Source organism: Dromiciops gliroides, chromosome 3 (genome assembly GCF_019393635.1).
Source record: "Dromiciops gliroides isolate mDroGli1 chromosome 3, mDroGli1.pri, whole genome shotgun sequence".
NCBI lineage: Eukaryota > Metazoa > Chordata > Mammalia > Microbiotheria > Microbiotheriidae > Dromiciops > Dromiciops gliroides.
The window spans coordinates 449,493,946-449,512,514 of NC_057863.1; positions in this window are offsets into that span (position 1 = coordinate 449,493,946).

The window sequence follows — 18,569 nt, forward strand, 5'->3', positions numbered from 1 at the left end:
ACTGTTCTGGACACTGCCTTTTTCCACAACACAGGACAACCAATTCTTTAACTGGTGGTGAAATACACTGATTTAACCAAGCTAAGGCAAAATCATGGGAGTGTCTACAGTGGTTTCTGCTTTTCTTACAAGGAAAGCTGTTTGCTGGTGTCTTCCCAGAATTAAAGGAGAGGATTGAACAGATTGTGAATATGTCATCCATTAAAAGTTTTGAGTAAAATTATTCAGAAAGCTACCTATTCATTATAGCTAATGGTAATACTTAGCATAATCATATTTAGTTCTTACTGGGATTTGAATCCTAAGAATTATAGAATTTTAGCCCTCAGAGGGACTGAGGTAATGTGGTACAGTGGGAACCATGCTGGATTTGGAGTCAGACAGAGGACCTGGGTTCAAATGCCAGTTCTGCCTTACCTGTGGGGCCATGGGTGAATCACTAAATCATACTTGGCCTCAGTTTCTTTCTCTATACAACTGGGGAAGAGGGTGGTGCACTGAATGATTTGGAGGTACCTTCCCACTCCCAATCCATGGTCTTGAGAATCATCAAGTTTAGCTCTCATTTTATAGATAAAGAAGAAGGTACTCATTTGAATTGTTGTCCTTAATTGCTACTCAATGTGACCATCTGATTATAAGCTCTATAACTTCCATTTCATACATTTTATACCACAATCACTATATATAACCAGATATAAAACAAAACAACAATCAGTGGAAAAGAGTCCCCCCCCCATTCAACTTGTTCCTATTATTATATTCCAATACAGCTGAGACTTTATAGAGAGCCCCAAGTTATGCCCATGGGTAACAAGCTACAAGGGACCAGAAAAAAGCATGTATTCACTTATTTTATAAATGATATAACTGAAGTGCAAGAGAATTTAAGTAATCTTTTTCTTAACTGTAATGTGGTCAGGTCCCTTGATGCAAAGTCAGGTGTTATGCTCATTTCACTTTAGTTACACTGGCTCCTGGGCTTTGTGTTGCCATAAAAATGCATTAAATTATATAATAAAACATTAAGTTTTAATTTTAACATCATAAATGTAAGGGGACACTTTTCATTTTATATCAATCACCTAATTCTTCACATAAGTACATAGTAGCCCTTCTCTCTTTTTATTTTTTTAATTTGTTCTAGTTACATGTAGAGATAGTTTTCAACATTTGTTTTTATAAGATTTCTAGTTTCAAATTTTTCTCCCTTCCCTCCCTTCCCCCTCCCCAAAACAGCAAGAAATCTGATATAGGTTATATATGTACAATCACTCTAAACATTTCTCCGCATTAGCCATGCTGTGAAAGAAGAATCTGAGCAAAAGTGAAAAACCGCAAAAAAGGAAAACAGGACAAAGCACCAGCCCTGGATCCAGGAGGCCCTGAGCCCAAATCCAGCCCCAGACATAAGCCATGCCATCCTGTCTGCCCCACAAAAAACATGAACAAATGCTTTACAGATATCATCCCTTCATATTCAATTCACACCTGTGCCCTCTGTCTATGTATATTCCTTTCAGCTGCCCTAATACCGAGAGAGTTCTTATGAGTTGGAAATATTATCTTCTCAAGTAAGAATGTAAACAGTTTAACCTTATAATGTCCCTCATGATTTCTTTTTCCTGTTTACCTTTTTATGTTTCTCTAAGGTCTTGTATTTGAAAGTCAAATTTTCTATTCAGTTCAGTTCATTTCATCACAAATCCCTGGAAGTCCTCTTTTTCATTGAAGTCCAATTTTTCCCCCTGAAACATTATACTTAATTTTGCTGGGTAGGTTATTTTAGGTTGTAGTCCCAATTCCTTTGCCCTCTGGAATATCATATTCCATGCCCTCCAGTCTTTTAATGTAGAAGCTGCTAAATCCTGTGTTATCCTGACTGTGGCTCCACAGTATTTGAATTCCTTTTTTGTGGCTGCTTGTAATATTTTCTCCTTGATCTGGGAGCTCTGGAATGTGGCTATAATATTCCTGGAAGTTTTCCTTTTGGGATCTCTTTCTGGAAGTGATCAGTGGATTCTTTAAATTTCTATTTTACCCTCTGTATCTAGAATATCAGAGCAATTTTCCCTTACAATTTCTTGGAAGATGATGTCTAGGCTCTTATTTTGATCATGGTTTTCAGGTAGACCAATGATTTTCAAATTATCTCTGCTGGATGTTTTCCAAATCAGCTATTTTTCCAAGGAGATATTTCATTTTTCCCTCTATTTTTTCATTCAATTGGATTTGCTTTACTGTGTCTTGGTTTCTCATAAAGTCACTAGCTTCCATTTGTTCAATCCTAATTAGGCAATTATTTTCTTCAGCAAGTTTTTCTACCTCCTTTCCCATTTGACTTTTCAAACTGTTGACTTTTTTCTCATGACTCTCCTGCATCTTTCTTATTTCTCTTTCCATTCTTTCCTCCCTCTCTTTAAATCTTTCTTCCTTATATCTCTCCTACTTTCTCTTATTTTCTTGGAAACTTTGGATGTTGGAGCTTTGATTTTGTTATTATCTTCTTCTGAGGGTATATTCTGGTCTATCTTTCCCCCAAAGAAGCTCTCTATCCTGTACTATTTTCTTTACCAACTCATCTCAAGCCAGAAGTAGATGTCTGATTGAAATCTAATTCTCTATGGTCAGAAGTTTGGTATGCCTGTGCCCCTCCCCCACTGGGCCACTACCACTCCATTCAGCCCACTGGTTCAGAACCAGGGCACTTCACCCCAAGTGCAACAGAGACTAGAGCCACTTCACCCTGGCCAACCACCAAACTCCCTCACCAGTCTTCAAACTGAGCCTCAGAAGAGGCTGCTGGCACTGAAGACTCAGAGGCATCTGTTCCTGGGTGGGCCCAGGCCACCACTGAGCTCCTCTTTCAGTCTGATCAACAGGTGATCTCAATTGCCATTTCTGGTTGGAAAATAGTCTCACTCTTTTCTTATGTGAGTTAGGCTGCTTTGTTTTTGTTTGTTTGTTTGTTTTTTAATGGCATTATTTGGGAGTGAGTGGATGGATTTGTTGGGAGCTAGGGGGAGTCACAGCCTCTCCTCTGCCATTTTGGCTCTGCCCTCCAGTAGCCCTTCTCTCTAAGTGATTTTTCTGCCATGAGAAATTAGAAAATGGCTACATAATAGATCCTCTCAGTTACAAAGTAGGAATTTAATAAATGTCATTGCTTGGTTGATTTGTTTCTACCAGTAGAGGTGCCTGTAATTTTCTTGCTTCTAAATTAAGAGTTACTTTATGGTCTTAAACTCCAAATCAGTTGTTTAGCCTCTATATAATTCAATGGAGACATGATCTTATGGATGTGGATACTCCATACAATAGGACAGTGGCAATTCACTCAATCCTTCTAACCCCATTTGATTTTTGTCCATGTCCTGCCATAAATCTCCCATGGGAGGTATCGGTAGAGTAAGGGCTTTTCTCTAGATCTTTAAACATTCTGTAGTTACCAGTTTTGTAGACTACACTATTCATTTGTAATCTCTTGCTTTTACTACATGACCAATACATGATTACTTACCTTTCTAATAACACAATTTCTTGATATAGTTATACTACTTATATAAGTCCATTGTTGGCTCGGTGCTCCCATTTCTCAAGCCTACCACATAAACTCTCTATTGCGCTTTGATCACGTATAATTTTGATTCTTCAGGATCACTTTGCAGTTTTGAAAGGGTCTGTTAGCAAACGGCAATTTTCAGAAAACCCACAAATAAATGGGCTTTATAATCCTCTCCCATTATCTGTAATTCCTCAAGGATTAATAACATAAAATTTTTAGCAATTCTATATGCCATTTTTTCAGTTCCTTGGGAAGTATTATAGTAGATGTGTTTTGAAACAGTAGAGTATGATTTTGAATCAAAGGGCTTAGGTTCATTTCTGTTTTGCCACTTCCCAGATGTATAAATTTGAACAAGTTGCTTAATTTTTCGGAGCCAGTTTTTTTTCCTATATAAAATAAAGTTGTAGTGGGAATAAAATTAGATCATGTAAACCACTTTCTGAATCCTGCAAGCACTATGCAAATGACTAGGCCAAGTGACTAGGATTCAATCCTACCAATCTTCTACTTTCATATATGGGGTGGAATTCACTTTCTAAGAAGAGCTAATCTGTGAAACTGGCAATTCACTGAAAAAGCTAGCAAAACCTAAAGCTAGCAATTATATCCACAGGTATCCAGGAGCAAGGCAAACAATTTAGCAGCTTCCCACCTATATCCATAGTTTAATTAATTAAAAGGTTGCCTTTAAGCATTAGCTGTTAAGATGTTGTAGTAGGCTGAAAACCACTCAAATAGATGATTTTGTTTGAGAGAACATAGAAGTAATATTTAATAATCTGCAAATATATGGCCTCTGGGAAAACTTTCTGACAGTTCAAACTTATCTACCAAAAATTATTTGTAAACTGTGAATATAATTTTTAATAATTTAAAAATATACATATGCATATATGCTTCCAAAAGAGATGTAATTAGAATACAAACCTACACTTGTAGGCCCTGATGAGCATCCTTTGTCATTTGGACACTTTACATCCAAGGAGACAGAGGAAGAGATGTAGCTTGCCATCTTTGTGCCCCAAAATGAAGAAATCGTGATGCTTTCTCTAAGGAAGCCACCAGAAAAGAAAAATGAATTAAGAATAGAAGGCCTATATTCTAGGCTTTATTCTTATATATTTCCCACCATTTCCAGTGTCTTGCTAGGGGTTCTACTCCCTCTCGACCCTAGAACTACCCCTGAAGACTACTTTTAAAAATCATACCTTTTGCTTTCTATGCTCTTTGCCAAAAGTAAGGATCACCAGGATGCTGCCTCTTTTTAAAGGGGAAGATTTCTTTCAAACAAAAGAATTCCAGTTCTGTTAAGAAAATAAAGTCACGCATATGATTCTACTGCTATCTTTTATAAGACCTGTTGTCCTAGAAGGAGCCAAGTAGAAGAGGAGTTCCAAATAGCTAGAAGAAAATGGGTTGTTACTAGAGAATAACAATATTGTCAAGGAAGACATATTAAATCTCAGATATGCAAACCATTATGATGGCAGAAAGTGAAGAAGAATTAAGAAGCCTCTTGATGAAGGTAAAAGAGAAGAGTGGGAAAAATGACTTGAAGCTGAACATCAAAAAAAAAAGTAAGATCTTGACAACTGGTCCCATCACTTTTTTGGAAAACAGAGGAAGAAGGAATGGAAGCAGTGTCAGATTTCATATTCTTGGGCTCAAAGATCACTGCAGATGGCAACTGCAGCCATGAAATTAAGATGCATTTGCTACTTGGAAGAAAAGCTATGGCAAATCTGGACAGGATATTAAAAAGCAGAGGCAATACCTTGTTGACAAAGGTCCATATAGTCAAAGCTATGGTTTTTCCATTAGCAATGTATGGCTGTAAGAATTGGACTATAAGGAAAGCTGTGTGCTGCAGAACCAACATTTTTTTAATTGGGTGATGGAGAAGACTTTTGAGAGTCCCTTGGACAGCAAGGAGAGTAAATCAGTCAATAATTAAAGAAATTAATTCATGCTATTTAATGGAAAGTCAAATGCTGAAGCTTAAATTTGGCCACATAATGAGAAGATAGTACTCACAGGAAAAGACTGATTTTGAGAAAGATTGAAGGCAAAAGGAAAAGAAGACAGCAGAGGATGAGACAGAAACACAATCCAAGAATTATAGCAAAGGGTAGGGACCTAGTGTCATTCAACCAGAAATGCAGCAGTAAGAAACAAACTAGAGAAGAGATGGGGCTTTGGCATCAAGTCCAAATCCAGGAACTGAGACTGAAGATGAAGGCAGGAAAAAGAAAATCCAAAATATAAGAAATAATATTTAAATAGATGTATGCAGAAGAAAAGATCAACTCCACAATAAGTATGTGACTTGGCCACAAATACTCCAGAGTGACTGGAAGAAATAAAATGAGACATTTTTAAATGAAAATATAGCTCTTCAGGGGGAAAAAAAGAAAGACAAATAAATAATTAGAAAATATATGGAAAACTGTATCCAAGTTGTGGATTCCTTGAAAAATAAAATGGAATAAATATAACTCAATGATTTCATGAGACAAGATATATTAAAAACAAATTTTAAATGCCAAAATCTTTAGAAGAACATGTAGGGTATCTACTCCCCTGAAAAAAAAAGTTTTTAAATAAATATCCTGACCTGGAAAAATGGTTGAGAAGAGATAACTTATCAATCATTAGACTCCTTGAAAACCATGATGAAACAAGAAATTTGATATCATATTTTTAAGTCATAATAGCACAGAGCTATCAGTAGCAGAGGGAAAATGCTTTTAAGAAGAATTCACTAGTGACCTCCTGAAGGAAATCCAGATTAAAAATACCTAGGAATGCCATAGCCATAATCAGAAGGTCCAGGTAAAAGGAAAAAAAACTGTAAGAAAACAGGAAAAAGAGTTCAAGTACCAAGGAACTACAGTCAGGAGCCCACAAGAATATACTATAACTTCTATAAAAAGAGTTGAAGTCTTGTACTACACTATTCCAAAAGGCAAAATATTCCCTGAAAAAAACTGGGCCTACTCCTGTTTTCCCCTAGAGGAAAATATAATCCTTTAATAGAATAAAGACTTTGTATGGTTTTTTTTCTGATGAAAGGAGCAGAGCTGGGTAGAATCATCAAAATATAAACACTGAAGACAATTGAAACTTAGGTAAAGCACAACAGACAAATTGAAAGGGCTTACTAAGGATGAATTGCTTATATTTAAATGGGACAGCATAGATAAATGTCACCTTCAGAATTCCATTATTAGGGGTATAAAGAGAATAAGAAAGGCAGAGCCTGGATGTGATTGTTTTTTTATCTTGTTGGATAAAAAGGAGGTGGGGAAAAGAATACACTAAAAAAGGATATGAAGAAGAAAGAGAAGGAATTTGTTATTTCTTCTAAATGAAATATGCCAAAGGAAGAGATATAAATATGAAGGAGAAAATGAGGGAATCAAGCATTTCACTAAGCTAGACAAAGAATTGTTAAATGCATATATGCAAAAAATATGTAGGCATACATTAAATTTTATAGGCAAAGAGAAAATGGACAGGAAAAGGGAAGAGAGGAGTTTAAGAGGGAAAGTAGAGTCAGGAATGGAATAGTAACAAGAGAAAAACCTTTCAACTTTAGGGAGCAGGCCCTAATGAAGGGATTTAAAAGAGAAAAAGAAAATGTAAGCACCAATTGCTGAGATCTAGGCTAGGTAAAGGAGAGGAGGGGTAGAGGAGTAGAAGCAAGTAGACCACTTCAATTATAGATTACTCATGTTGATCATTCCTTTTCTTTTACTACTTCTTTCTTCATAAAGTGAGAGGGAAAGGGGTGAATCCATGAGAATTTTTTTAAAATAAGAGGTTATGATGAAGGAAAAAATGCAAATAACCGTGAATGTGAATGAGATGAATTCATTAATTAAAAGGGTAGTAGTGTGGATTAGAAAACAGTAGGTAACAATATGTTGTTTACAAGAAACACACTTGAAACAAAAAGATCCTCAGAATTAAAATGGGGACTTGGAGTAGAATTATTAGGCATCATATGAATTCAAAACAGCAAGTATGGCAATAATGATTTCAGACAAGGAAACAGTAAAAAAAAAAAAAATAGACATGGTTGGGGCAGCTAGGTGACGCAGTAGATAGAGCACCAGCTCTGGATTCAGGAGGACCTGAGTTCAAATCCTGCCTCACACACTTGACACTTACTAGCTGTGTGACCCTGGGCAAGTCACTTAACTCCAATTGCCTAACCCCCGCCCCCAAATAGACATGCTTAAAAGAAATAAATAGGAAAAGTATATGATAGATAATGAAATAAAATCAATACCTAATAAACACTAACCAAGTTGCAAAGCATCTAAGTATTTAAAGGAAAAGCTAATCTAATTGTAGGGAGAAACTTAAATAGTTGAAGACCTCAATATGCCTTTTTTCATACCTTAGCACAGTAGAGAAATCTAACAAAAAAGATAAGAGAAAGGTCAAGAACCTAAATAGAATTTTGTAAAAGTTAGATATGATAGGTCTCTGGTGAGTACTGGATGGGAATTGAAAGTATATATATTTTCAAATGTCCATACAAAAATGTCCTTTATAAAAATCGACCATGCATCAGGGCACAAAATTTCATAAGCAAATGCAGAAAAGCATAAATATCAAGCACATTCTTTGCTGACTACAACACAATAAAAACTATAATAAGTAAATATATGAGTTAATGAATAAATCATAAAAACAGTAGGTAATTTCATTGCAGAAAATAAAAAATGAGACAACACACCAAAGCTTTTATACACAGCCAAATGCGTCATTGGGGGAAATTATATACTTAAAGATCAAGAAAAGAAGAAAGAACAGATCAATGAATTGGACATACAAGTAAAAAAAAATTAAAATACATCAATTTTTTTAGATGACATAATTAAAGAAATTTTGAAAATTATAAAATAATTTGGTACTGTTTTTAAAAAATAGAAAAATTTATCAATGGAATGGATTACATACACAATGCCCAGAAACATTTGAACATAGTAATATAATGTTCAGTTAATACAAGATACTAACCAAGGCTAAGAACTCATTATTCTACAAAACTGCTAGAGAAATTGGTAAGAAGTCTAGGAAAATTAGGCTCAGAACACTTCTCACATTATACTAAAATAATTTCCACAAGAATACACCATTTATATGTATATGTACATATATATAATATTAAAAATTAGAGAAGGAAAGGAAATCCTTTCACAGCTATGGAAAGGGGGAGAATTCTTGATTAACCAATTTTTGAATACAAAAAATTAAAAGTATTTGCATAAACAATATCATTAAAGTTAGAATTAGAAAGTTGACAGATACCTAGTAAAAAAAATTGTAGCAAATTTTTTCTGATTAAAATCTCATAGCCAAGATATACATGTAATTAATAGAAATACAAAAGAACAAGAAGAAAGAAAAGGTGAAGGGAATGATCACTTGTATAAATCCTACTATACGTCAGGCACTATGCCAAACATTTTATAAATGTTATCTCATTTGATCTTCACAACAGTCCTGTGAGGTAGGTGTTATTGTTATTCCCATTTTACAATTGAGGAAAGTGAGGCAGACAACAGCTAATTGACTTTCCCAGGGTTGCATAGGTGGCAAGAGTATAAGGCTGAATTTGAACTCAGGTCTTCCTAACCCCATGCCCAGCATTCTATCCACTGCATCACCTAGCTACCTCAAGCTCTTCTCCAATAGATATGATAAAAGAATATGAACAATTCTCAAAAGAGGAGTTCCAAACTATCAATAACCATATATTTAAAACTATCCAGATCACAGATATAAGGGAAATCAAAATTAAAGACAACTTTGAAGTTCCACCTCTTAATCATCAGATTGGTAAAGATATTTTTTTTTACAAAAAGGAAAATGGCAGTTGTTGAAAGGAGTATAAAAGGATAGGCACATCAGTGAATTTAAGGGGGAGCTATGAGTTGGTCCAGTCATTCTTGCAATCGCTTTTAAACTATGCCTTCCAAATTACTAAAGTATTCATACTCTTTGACACAATGATACCTATACTTCTATACCACAGATAATTTTGTGTGTGTCCTGCCCTGCTCCCAACCTGCAAAGGTCCAATTTGCAACATGGAATCTATTCAATCCTAGTTCTTGGCAGGAGGATGGGACAGGGAAAACAGCACAATTATTAACAAAAATTTATTGTGGATTATTAAACAAATCATTTGTGAGCACTTAAGAAAGTAGCCATTGTAAGGAGTCAGAATGGGTTCACAAAGAAGAGAACATGTCCACAGAATCTTTCTTTTCTTATTTCCTTTTTAAATATGATTATTTAGCTACTAGATAAAAGGTATACAATAAACATGGCATTTCTTGATTTCAAAAAGGTATTTTTTCAGTCTCTTTGTGGATAAGATGTAAAAGTGTTAACTACTTGATAATATATTGCTCAAAGATTCACAGATCCATGTCAACATGGGAGGAAAACTGATCACCAGGGCATAGGACTTTGCACTTAGTCCTATCCAATTTAATATTTTTATCAGTGTCTTGGATGAAATTTAAAATGGTATACTAATAAAATGTAATGGATGACATCAACTTGGAGTGAACAGTTCATTGAGATTCAAAAAAGATCACAACAGGCTATAATAGTGAGCCAAAGTTAATGAAGACATTTTAATGGAGAGAAATGTGAAGTCCCTCTTAAAAATTTCCCTCTTCTTACACCCTCCTCCATCACCATCCCCCAGGTTCTGGAGGACAGGGTGACAAAACAAGCATCCTGAATTGATCATGGGCAGGCTGAAGTCTGGTTTGGAGGGAGAATCATTGCAAGTTCAAGGTATGCAGATAGTAGCTAACAGCAAGGAGAGAAATGGGGCCAAAACATTACATAAGGTGAACCAGCAAGAGGAGTCCAACTGGAACCAGATCAGAAACTAGGGCCAATTCGTAGACCCATTAATCAAGCCAGTGGGTCATAGATATCAGAGGAACAAGCCAGACACAAGAAGCTTAGGCTGGCAGGTAATTGACAGTTTGGATCACTTTCCCCTTTCCTCTCATCACTGAATTTTAAGTGAAGCTGGCATATTAGCCACCACCATACCTCTTCCCAAAGTGGAACACTCAATTCTCAAGTTCATATGATTACAGGATAGCACTGAGCATCCAAGGAAATCCATGTGTAGGTTTGGAACAAATGATTCTCCACATAATGGTTTATTTATTGACTGAACTAAGTGAGGTCTGACCACTTGGCATTTCTCATTTGTTTATCTGTCAGTCTGTCTGTTCAAGGATATCTTCCAGAGGAGTGCATTGATTTCACCAAATATGGTATACTACTAAAGAATCTCAAAACATACCTTAAGTAATATTTATGTATTACTCTGATATCATAAATATAATGATGGCTAATACAATTTTCAATTTGGAATCTCTTCTGTAATTAGGCTGAGGGAAATGGAGAGTGCCCAGAAGCACTAGTTTCCCTCATGACTACACTCTTCATTAAGAAGATATATCATATTTGTTGTGTGACTGAGGAAACAACTAACCTGGCATGTTGTCTTTTTACCCCACAGTTAGGTGTTACATTTTAGCATCATAATGAAAACAATCAGTTGGTTAACAGATATATTTATTAAGGGCTTACTATGTGTCAAGCACTATGCCAAGTACTACATATGCAAAGAAACCCCAAAATAGTCACTGCTTTCATTCATACTAAAATTCTAATGGGGGAGACAGTGTGCAAATAGCATATAAGATATGTGTGTGTATAGTACATATATACATCTGTGTGTGCATGTGTGTGTGTGTGTGTGTGTGTGTACACTACATCCTAGTCTCCACCACTACCACCTTCTTCATTGCCAATCCCTATGAGATGATCTTCCCTTTATACTATATATAGTATGTTGATCCTCTTCTCTTTAATATATGTAGTGTATATATAGTAAGGTATATATATGTGTGTGTATATAGTTAACATATATAGTAGTTTATAGTGAGATTACTTTACTTTTACCATATATACAGTAGATTCCCTTCCCTTTACTATATATAGTGTAAGGGACTAAAATTCTAGATAGTCTGTCTAAAATATCTGAGTGATCGCCAATAAATTATAAGCTTTAGCAAGAATTTAGACTTTTAAGCATTTATTAAGGAGAATAAGAATATGGTGAAGAGAGAGAAAAAGACCTAGATTCAGCTATCTCAGGGGAGCCACTGTCTCCAGCTCCTCTCCCCCCTGAGGTCCTCCAGAAAGAGAGTGAGAGAGCAAGGCTTGCCTCTTCTTCATCCCACAAGCCTCCTGTGAAACTGGGAACATCCCATCCACAAGCATACAGCTCCAAGCTAATTGGCTGGTAGCTTTGATAGACAGTACCCACAAGCAAATGTCACTTCCCCACGCCAAGGAAAAGCCGCATGGCTTGCCCTCAGACGCCTTCTCCTCATAGCGGAGCTTTCCTACAGTAACTCTCCAACAGGTGCCATCACTCCAATCGTTACAGTAGCAATACATGTATGTACATACATACATGGTATATATCATATTAATGCTATATATATTAAAGGGAAGGGAATCTGGGTACCATAAATGGGATAAAAGGAAGGCAATCTCAAAGGGATTAGTAGTGAAGAAGGCTGGGGGATCAGAATGTATACACATATATGTACTTGTTATGATTATCAAATTTAGAGGATAACATTAACTTGGAGGGAAGTTAATTGAAATTCAAAAAGACTCAACAGTAATGGGAAAAAATGTGGTTTTATTTCACAGGGACCAAATTTCCCCCCTTGTCACATCTTCCTCCATCTAGATGGATGAGAGAGAGAGAGAGAGACTGAGTCACAGATAGATACATACATAGATACATACAAACAATTTTATACTTTATATTTTATAAAATCTAAACATGTATATTTATAACAAATATACAATAGAATAAATATTATATCTTTATATTTTATTAAATATATAATTTAGTAAATGTATAATAGATATCACTAATATATTTGATATACATTAAATTTCTATAAAATTTAATATAGTATATATTAATATACTATATAAAATATTTTACAAATATAAATAGTATGAAAAATGTATGAAATCTATTCAAATTTTATAATTTCCTCTCTGTGTGTGTGTATGTGTGTATTCAAAGGACAGGAGAAGGGAACTAGGAAAGGGCTCCTACAGAAGGTGGATTCAAACTGTGTCTCAAAGGAAGCCAAGGAAAGATAGGAGTTGGAGGGGAGGAGGGAAAGCATTCCAGGCATGGGGGCACAGCCAATGTACAGATCTGAGAAAAGTATTGTCATGTGTAGGAGACAACAAGGAAGCCACTAGCACTGAATGATGGGTGCTATGTGTGTGCAAGCAAACCAACATAATTAGATCACAGAGTGACTTGCAGGGGAATAAAGTATAAGACTGGAAAGGTACAAAGGTATAAAAGTTTTGAAGGGCTTTAAATGCCAAACAGAGGATTGTAAATTTGATTTAGGAGGCGATAAGGAGTTAAATGAATCATTATGTTAAAACAAAAGAGTCAACACCAGCATAACATACTGTGATATGTATCACATCATCTATATATAAATAAGATGTGATATTTATGTATAAAAAGAGAAAGAGAAGTACAGGCATATTCCACATAAAATAGTCCAAACATTGTTAGTATACCAAACCCAACAAAAGTAATGAAACCCTCTTAAAAATGACTTGTCTGGGGCAGATAGGTGGCGCAGTGGATAGAGCACCGGCCCTGGAATCAGGAGTATCTGAGTTCAAATCCGGCCTCAGACACTTAACGCTTACTAGCTGTGTGACTCTGGGCAAGTCACTTAACCCCAATTGCCTCACTTTAAAAAAAATGACTTGTCTGATTGCCCTTTTGTTGAACATTTAGGCAGCACAGTGAGTAGGACACTGGACCTAGACTCAGGAAGAACCTAGTTCAATTACTGCCTCAGACACTTGCTACATTCCTGTGAGCAAGCCATTTCACCTCTATAAAGCCTTAGTTTCCTCATCTGTAAAATGAGGCTAATAATAGCACCTACCTATCTACTTGAGTCATTGTGAAGATAAAGTGAGATAATAGCTGCTTTTTAAAGGTATTTATTTATTTAATTAAAGTTTTGAGTTTCAAATTCTGTCCTTCCCTCATTCCCTCCCTCCCTACTCTCCCCCCTCCCCAAGGTTGCAAGCAATCAGTATAGGTTATACATGTGCGATTATGTAAAATATTACCATATTAGTAATTTTACATAAAAAGACTCAAATAAAAAAAAAGAGGAAGCACAAAATAGCATGCTTCGGTCTGTGTTCAATCAATATCAGTTCTTTCTCTGGAGGTGGACAGTATGCTTCATCATTAGTCCTTTGGGATTGTCTTGGGTCATTGCATTGCTGAGAGTAGTTGTTATTCACAATTGCTAATAAAGTGATGATGCTGTCACTGTGTACAATGTTCTCCTGGTTCTGCTCACTTCACTATACATCAGTTCATATGAGTCTTTCCAGGTTTGTTTTAAATCATCCTGCTTGTCATTTCTTATAACACAATAATATTCCATGAACATTCCTTCGATTTCCAATTCTTAGCCACCACAAAGAGTTGCTATAAATATTTTTTGTACATTTTCTCTCTTTTTCACAATTACTGTTAACTTTTTCCCTCCATCCTATTCCCTTCCCCATGATATTTACTCTATTTTCTATCTTCTTTCACCCTATCCTTACTCAAAAGGGATTTGCTTTTGACAGCCCCCCCCCAATCTGCCCTCCCTTATTTTACCCCTCCCTCCTTATCCCCTTCCCCTCCTACTTTCCTGCAGGGTTAGATAGATTACTCCACTCAATTGAGTGTGTATGTTATTCCCTTTCTGAGCCAACTCTGATAAAATTAAGGTCTTTGAGGCAATTGACTGCCCATCTTAGATAGATTACTTCACCCAATTAGGTGTGTATGTTAATTCCTCCTTGAGCCAACTCTGATGAGATTAAGGTCTTTGACCCTATTCTTATAAGATTCATTTACTGCCCCGCTCCTGCCCCATCTCTCCCCCCGCCCCAATCCATAAGCCCTTTCCTGTTTCTTTCATGTTTAAAAATAGTGTAATATGGGGGGGCAGCTAGGTGGCACAGTGGATAAAGCACTGGCCCTGGATTCAGGAGGACCTGAGTTCAAATCTGGCCTCAGACACTTGATACTAGCTGTGTGACCCTGGGCAAATCACTTAACCCTCATTGCCCTGCAAAAAAAAAAAAAAAAGTACAATATGAAAGAGAGTCTAGACTTGTTCTAATTGGCTCTACAGGACTCAACTATCTCTAGTGGATAGCAGGTATAGGGTGGCAAATTTCATATTAATCATCATGATGTCATTAGTCCTCTTTGAGAATGAATGACAAACAACAAAAACAAGAGTAACTCTAAACAAGAGTAGTTCCAAAATGAAATGTGCTACCTTCTCTACCAAATCAACAACCATTTCAGTAAGCACGCAGAAGCTCTACAACATGCTGAGGACACAAAACAAAACCCAAAAATGAAATAATCCCTAATCTTAAGGAGCTAACATTTTTAATAATTGATTTCCCTTTGACTGAAAGCATTCAAACACTTCTTGGGTATATCCCAAAGGATGAAGAAACTGAGACTCAGTGGGGTTATAAAATGACTTGTAGGAACTACAGTATTATTAACCCTATTTTTTTGTTTTTTTTTGTGGGGCAATGAGGGTTATCCACTGTGCCACCTAGCTGCCCCAACCTTATTTTAAAGATGAGGAAACTGAGGCTCAGAGACTGTTTTGCCCAGGATCAGAAATTTAGGAAGTGTCAGAGTTGAGGTTCCAAATATATAAATTTCTTTGAGATTCATATTTATATCTTGGAAAGTTCCCAGTAAGTGGGGCTTTGATGTTTTATGAAGTATAATAATAATGCAGTGAGTACAATTACTTAAATTTCATATGTAAGCTTCATTACTCTATAGTGACACCGTGCTGGTGTCTGTGTGTATATACAACAGATGGGCCTTAAGGTATATACTTCAATGATGTGAAATTCTACTAATATAAACTTAACACATTGAAACTGAAGTTGCATTTATAGTCACATCATGCTGTGTGGGTAATATCGTGCACTGCCATGTTCAAGTTACCCTTCTAATGTATTTGGGATTTCTTGACCTTTATTTTTCAATATTACTTAGCCTAATTCTCACCTGCATTATTTATGTGTCTTTTTAGAGGGGGTAGTGTCAGCAGTATTTCTTGCACTTGGAAAAAAAAACAGATTTCTTTTAGAGATAAGCAGAATGTATTGTTGATCACACAGTGGTAAATGTAGTCAGTTCTCCTACTGAAAGGAAAATCTGAACTGTTATTAATGACTGATAATTGATAGGAGGTGAGATGTTTTAGAACAATCCTAAACTATACTTTTGTAAATTATACTTGATTAAATGGTTTTGCCATCATTGCACTTATGAACTAAGCATACCAACTGATTCCATCTGGAAGAGATTGAAGGGGGACAAGTCAAGCATACTAAGGGTTATTTGTATATATAGGTATAGATATATGCATATATACTGTATATTTCAATATCTTAGGAAATGCTAAAATAATCACCAGGCTATTAAGTACATGTGACTATCCGGCATATCCTAGACCTTCAGGACTAGTCTCTTCTTCCCCTTTCCCTTTCCAAAGTGGAAATTCTTAGGTCTACTAAACTCCTTTAGATTCAACAGAGGTACCAATGTCCAGCTGAATTTGAGGTTCACTATGTACTGACACAGGATTTGTATGTGGGAGGTGTAATGATTGGAATGATGCCACCTACTAGAGACGTGCTGTGGGAAAGCTCCGCCATGAGGAAAATGCCTCAAAGGGCAAGGCCATGTGGCTTTTCCTTGGCGTCAGGAAATGACGTTTGCTCATGGGTGCTGCCTATCAAGGCTACCAGCCAATCAACTTGAGGAGCCTCCTATTTTCTGGGAGGAGACAGGAAGGAGGAAAGAGAGCCTGCGCGGAGAGCTCTCGCTCTTTTGGGTTCCTGACTTGATGGTGGTGGTGGCGGCAGAGGACTTCACAGGAAATTTGAGGAAAGATAGGAATGCCATGCTGTTGGAATTTTGTTCTCAATCTTTTTCTTTCTATTTTTCAATAAACCCTTAAAAATCTAAACTTGTTTTATCAGTGATTTTAGTCAGTTTCCCCCAAAACTGGGAGAACAGATTAGAATCCACATTTAGAATCTTAAATTACACAGAGGGTTGAGGAGAAGGGGATAATTTCAATAACCTCAATTTTTAGATCAGTTTGGTGGCAATTGGACTGCCCTGCTCTGGCAACACTTGGGCCATACTTTAGGCTCCAGGGAAGGCCATCCTATGTTATCATGATGCAGCACAGTGCAAAATGATATATGTTTCAATGTGAAGAATTTAGGTTTGATGAAAGAAAGGCTTTCCTAATAATGATAGTGATAATATGTTGAAATGGATTTGCTAGTACTGAGGAAGCTTGTGGAACCTCCCATACAGAGGCTTTCAAAATAGGATACAGAATCACCTCAACAGATGGATCTAGGTATAGGTGTCTCTATTGATAAGCCCAGGCTGACAACCTCTATTCCAACCTTGTGGATGCATGAAAGATGATAGCCCTACAAGGGCCTTTATTTTTACATGTTCAAAGCTTTCAATATGAATTCACCTAAAAGTGAATATAGGATAAAATGTTTCTACTTTGTATTTCAAGTTTTCACTCATCTAAATTCAATTATTTTACTAATAAACCAGTGAATATAAAATAAAATAAAATATAAAATAAAATCAGTTGAGAGAACAGTTCTTATTTCTAGTGAGATCTGAATGTTCTTAAGCAAGTCATTATCTTCCTGGGCCTCTGTTTCCTCATTTGTAAAAAGAAGGGGTTGGATAATAGAAGGTAAGCTCCTTGAGAGCAGGGTTTGTTTTATTTCTCTTTGTATTGCCAGTACCTAGCACAGTGCCTACCACTTAATGCTTTTTGATTAACTTATTGCACTCTAAGGAACTTTCTAGTTCTAACATTCTGTCTATCAATAAAGCATGTGGGGGGTGTGTGTGTGTGTGTGTGTGTGTGTGTGTGTGTGTGTGTTATATTCAAACCTATTATTTAATCAGTGTTAATAGTTCTCAATGAGAAATCTTCCTCTATTGATGCAGATATGCAATTTAAGATCTTAGACAGTTAACTTTGGGACCAAACAGTAGTATGTATCGGAGATGTGACATGAGGCCAGGATGACCATGGTACTGCTATACTTAATAAGCCAAATATACAATAGTGAAAAGTAAAAGAAAATATATCAAAATTATCTCGGTAATCACAAAAGCCTTAACTAGGCTTTATAATTGCTTAGCACAAGAATCCAAAGAACACCTGAAAAGAGTCACAGGTCTCCTCTCTATTAATTAAAGTAGAGATATGAGAAGTCACCTCTTTCCAATTATTTGCAGAGGTGAGGGACTAGGACTATTTTAGGTGATGTCAGACTTTTTCAGTTATGATGGTTAGGCAAATGGAAAAAATTTCCTCCTCATTTATTATTTGTTGTAAGAGTCAGGAAAGGGGAAGAGATAGGAAGAGACTGGAAAATGTAAGCAATGTAAAAACAAAATAGAAATTTAAAAAAAAATTTGTCTGTTTTAGTTTAAGATACCATAACCCATCCTCCAAGAATACCTTGAAGTAAATTTGAACCCCAAAGTTGCCACACAATAAATCTAGCCATCTCTATGACTCAAAATTTTAGAGCTTCAATAAAATCATTCCATACTAGGGACTGGGATCTGTATAGCTCTAAATTAAAATGGGTTTTAAATTTAAAGTGTCTTTGGGGATATGTCTTCACTTCAGCTAGTTAGTTGCTCATGTGTCCTGCCATCCTAAAAGTCATGATCATTGGCAATATCAAAATGAACTTTTTGCAGAAA